This window comes from Bubalus bubalis, chromosome 4 (assembly GCF_019923935.1).
Source record: "Bubalus bubalis isolate 160015118507 breed Murrah chromosome 4, NDDB_SH_1, whole genome shotgun sequence".
NCBI lineage: Eukaryota > Metazoa > Chordata > Mammalia > Artiodactyla > Bovidae > Bubalus > Bubalus bubalis.
In genome coordinates this window covers 61,127,804-61,133,133 of record NC_059160.1, presented here as the reverse complement: position 1 = coordinate 61,133,133, position 5,330 = coordinate 61,127,804, and the positions used below count along the sequence as shown (strand labels likewise).

Here is a 5,330-nt window from a genome sequence, read left to right as displayed (position 1 = left end):
GTAAGGGAGTGTGAGATCTCCAGCACTGTTCTTTTTTCTGAAAATTTCATTGACTATTTGGGATCTATTGTGATTCCATAAAATTTTAGGATTATTTGTTCTAGTTTTGTGAAAAATGTCATAGGGATCTTAACAGGGATTTTATTAAATCTATAGATAACTTTGGGTAGTGTGGATATATTAACAACATAATTAATTATTTTATCCATAAGTACAGAATATCTTTCCATATATCTGCATCATACTCAATGCCTTTCATCAATGTTTTATACTTTCAGATTAGAAATATTTCACAACCCTGGTTAAATTACTTCTTGAGCAATTTATTCTTTTTGATGCAATTATTAATAGGATTGTCTTCTTGATTTTTCTTTCTAGTAGCTTCACTGAGCTTTTCTTTGCTCTTATGCATAATGATAATAATTTTTATATCACACAGTTGTTTCCAAAATTATATGATTTACATAAAACACCTATCAGTTTCTGTCATTTACTGAGTAGTCAATAAACTGAGTTCTTATCTCTAATTCTATATTTGTTGTTCAGCTACTTCAGTAGAGCTGAAAAGATGAAAGCATTTAAGGATAAAGTATTTTAGCATTTCACATGTAAGCCTTCTTAAGAAGTAAGTTGTACTTCTATTTAAAAGTTGTGTTAGAGATATAATTTAATCAAAAACAAACAAAAAGTAGTAGAAAATTCTCTGAGGATTCAGGATTCCGAGGTGATGGTACCAGCATGATTAGAAATAATCAAATTGATATTTCATAGACAAATTGAAATAATGAAGATGACAGATGATGTAACTTTAATCTACCTTGGTACAGAAAGAAATAGGAATTGGGACATTTTAGTTTAAAACTGCTGGATCCTTATCAAGACTTTAAGTACATGTTCTATGTTAAATACAGTGTAGATGATAGAACTTTAAAATATATATAATATTTCAGAATGGCTCTATGATAAAGTAGTGGTATAACTTGAACTTATGTTTTCAAAGGACTTTCCTCCCAATTAGCACATAACATAGTCAAAATTAGTCAGGAATTTAGAGAGTGTTAAGTCTTATTTTAATTAGATTGTCTCAAAATGTATATATGTATGTTTAATGCTTCAGAGTCTTTAGCTCTACTTTCACAAAATGGATAAAAACGGTACTTAAATTATCACCAAAAATGTAACAATTTGTTTAAATACACATTTTCCCTAAAATTATGTTTAAGACCCAAATAGCTTTTAAAGTATAGTTCATTTTATGGTTTTTAAATAAATGTATAAAATTGTCTGGTCAGTTACATATTATATGTAGTTTTCTTCCTGCCTATCATTTATTTTGCTCAAAAGATAATATTCAAATATACTTTCTTATAAAGAACTAATTTCTAAAGAATGTGTTAAAACAATAATATTTTAATAAACATTTAAAAATGAATATGGACATTATATTAATTTATGTTTTAATTTTCTATTATTTAAATAGAATATGCATTAATAAATTAGTAGTATGAAAAATATAAATGGATATTAGATTTAAGTAGGTATTAAGTGATAACAACTAAAAGATAGTAATAACATGGCATCACAAGCTGCTTTAAATATACTTAAAATGTAAGGATACTTTTAGGCTTGACTAGAACTAAGAGATAAAGAAACAAATTAAAAATGTGTCTCAATTTCTTTCACATGTACAAAGAAGGTGAGATTCAAAATAAATCTCTATAGAAGAATATAAATAAAATTAAAATTCTAGCACAAAATTTGTGTAAAAATAAAGCTTTAAATAAAGATTAATGTAGAAATGAGAGGAAAAGCAGAGGAAATGTGTATTAGAAGTACATTGGATATGCTGTTGTTGATTGATGCCCTTTTGTTTATCTTCTTTATGTATAGTGCAAATCATATTCATTCCTTTGAGAAAGAAACAACTCTATGTATCGTATTCATGAAGGCTTTCTTCACTTGTTGGTTCCTTAAGGTATAAATGAAAGGATTCAAAAATGGAACAACAGAGGTGTTGAGCACTGAAATTCCTTTGGAAAAAGATATTTTTGTTTGACTGAAGGTTTAACATACATAAAGATGCCGCTGCCGAAAGTAAGGGATATCACAATCATGTGAGAGGAACACGTTGAAAAAGCCTTTCTCCTGTGACTAGCTGAGGGAATTCTTAGAATGGTCAAGGCAATACAGGTATATGATATGATCACCATTACCAATGTGATCACCAGTGTCACCAGAGCTGAGATGAATCCTATCATCTCGATTAACTTTGTATCTGAGCAGGAGATTTGTAGGAGGGGAGTGGTGTCACAATAGAAATGATCAACAACGTTGGAGGCACAGAAGTCAAGGTTTAGGCCATAGAGGAGTGGTGGAAAGATGACAAAGAATCCAGCAACCCAACAACTGAGGACAAGCTGCATGCAGATTTTACTGTTCATGATGGTTGTGTAATGCAAGGGCTTACAGATGGCAACATAGCAGTCATAGGACATTGCTGCCAGTAAGTAACATTCAGATGCTCCAAGAAGAATGGCAAAAAACACTTGACTCACACAACTGTTATAGGAAATGGTTTTGTCTCCTGTTGCCATCATAACCAGCAATTTAGGAATGCATGTAGTAGTATATGAAATTTCTATAAAGGAAAAATTTCGAAGGAAAAAGTACATGGGGGTCTTCAGGTGAGTATCTACCAGGGTGAGCGTGATGATAATCAGATTGTAAGTGATGCTAAGCAAGTAGGTGAGTAGGAGGAAGATAAATAAAACAATTTTCGTTTGTGGGTCACTTGTTAAACCTGCTAGAATAAACACTACCACCTTTGTATGATTTCCCATTCCAGTTTTCTGACAATTGCTCTGTCTGAATAGAAGAAAAAGAAAAAAAAAAAAATGAACCCAAGGGAGACATAACAGGAATAATCACTATTTAAGGTAAAGTTAGGTAATGTCAACCAACTCCAGTACTCTTTCTGGAGAATCCCATGGATGGAGGAGCCTGGTAGGCTGCAGTCCATGGGGTCACTAAGAGTGGGACACGACCGAGCAACTTCACTTTCACTTTTCACTTTCATGCATTGGAGAAGGGAATGGCAACCCACTCCATTGTTCTTGCCTGGAGAATCCCAGGGATGGAGAAGCCTGGTGTGCTGCTGTCTATAGGGTCACACAGAGTCGGACACGACTGAAGCGACTTAGCAGCAGCAGCAGAAAAGCAATTTTTCATCATAGCAAAACAATTCCCATTCATGTTTTAAAAGTTTTTTTTTTTTTTTCAGAGATAGTTATAAATGCATGTGCAAAATATCTGGATAGATTAATTAAAAGTTCAGCTTGCAGTTCTTTTAGAGAATCATCTATATAACTAGTAATTGTTGATAGTTTTTATGTAAGTCAATCAGGGATATAAAGAACTTTTAAAGTATAGTAAATGCTTTGTCTTTCTTTATATCATCCATGAGGTTGGATATATGCCATTTCCTGTTCAATTAAGTTCTCAGACTAGAACCAAAATTATATCTATCATTGAAGCCTGGGTTTCATACACACACACACTATTCATCCTCAATAAACAGAGCTAGGGGAAGGCAATGCCACCCCACTGCAGTACTCTTGCCTGGTAAATCCCATGGATGGAGGAGCCTGGTGGGCTACAGTCCATAGGATCTCGAAGAGTCGGACACGACTGAGCGACTTCACTTCCACTTTTCATTTTCATGCATTGGAGAAGGAAATGGCAACCCACTCCACTGTTGCCTGGAGAATCCCAGGGATGGGGGAGCCTGGTAGATTGCCATCTGTGGGGTCGCACAGAGTCGGACAAGACTGAAGTGACTTAGCGGCAGCAGCAGCAGTACATCTTTTCCATTTTACGCAATTAACCAAACTCAAATGCCTGATTTTAGACTCATTTATCTTCATAGCTATCCTGATCGGATTTCATATAAATTAATATGGGGCATTGGAAATAGTCTTATTTTCTGTTCTTGGGTTTCCCTGGTGGCCCACTGGTTGAGAGTTCGCCATGCAATGAAGGGGACACCAGTTCAACTTCGGGTTCAAGAGAATCTCAAATGCTGCACAGTGAGTAGGCCCTTGCATCACAACTACTGAGCCTGCACTCTAGAGCCTGTGCTCTGCAACAAGAAGCCACTCCAATTAAAAGCCCATACACTACAACTATACAGAGTAGACCACACTCCCAGGAATTAGAGAAAGCCCGCACAGCAACAAAGACCCAGAATAGCCAAAAATGTGTATGTGTTAGTCGCTCAGTTGTGTCCGACTGTCTGCGACCCCATGGACTGGCTGCCAGGTTCCTCTGACCATGGGATTCTCCAGGCAAGAATACTGGAGTGGATTGCCATTCTTTTCTCCAGGGGATCTTCCCAACCCAGCAATCCAACCCAGGTCTCCTGCATTACCATGTAAGCCACTGGGAAAGCCCAGCCAAAAATAACTAGCTAAATAAATAGAATGTTTTTAAAGTCTTATTTTTTGTTCTTTATAGTATTTCCATCTCCTTAGTCTCCAATGTAACCTATCCTTCCCATTTTGTATGCTAAAACAACATCTGCAAGCACAGTCTGTAAAGTCAATGTGTGTATTGAGAAATTGCAGTTTTCCTCTGCTGGTTATGTTTCTGAGAATGGATGTGGTGGAGTAAAGTGAAAAATAAGGATAAGGGATATAGAGGCAAAGAGAGGAATATAAATATGGCATCAGGAGATTGTATGAAGTGGAGGAATTTAAGAGAAGAGAAATATAAACATAATGGTAAAGCTCTATGTAAATCAAGAGAGGTAAGAAAAGTTTTTCAGGGATAGGGTAATAAGTTTGAAGGAAAAATTAAAGTAAGGTTAAAATATGTAAATATTACAGGAGGAAATTTTTATGACTGAAATTTCTCTCCATCTGCTTATATTCCTTATACTTACCTTTTTGTTCTCTATCTAAAATACAGACTGAAAACATGAACAATTTTGAGAGCAGCATAGTCTAAAAAAGATGATTAACTGGTAAATTTTAATACATAATGAATCACATAATAGGGTGATACAAATATTAAGAGACACATATGTCCCTATTATAAGGATATTAAGTGTCTGGGTAATGTGCAATTAAAGAAATATTGTCTATTTACAACTATTCCCCTCACTGGCATATATTGAGTGAGACAGAGTATTCAGGTTTGCACAGCCAGTAAAAGTGGACATGAAGATTAATTGAAAATGTGTTCTCTCTAAAGCTGTCCTCTTAGTAGTAAAACATTTTTATGAATAATTAGAAGCCAGAATATAATGTATTTGCTCAAATTCATGTATCAAA

At 34.7% G+C, this 5,330-nt stretch overlaps 1 pseudogene; it reads right to left on the bottom strand.

The window, feature by feature from the left end:
* Window positions 1-1,902: 1,902 nt before the first annotated feature.
* LOC102413750 lies at window positions 1,903-2,847 on the bottom strand (annotated as a pseudogene).
* Window positions 2,848-5,330: the final 2,483 nt, after the last annotated feature.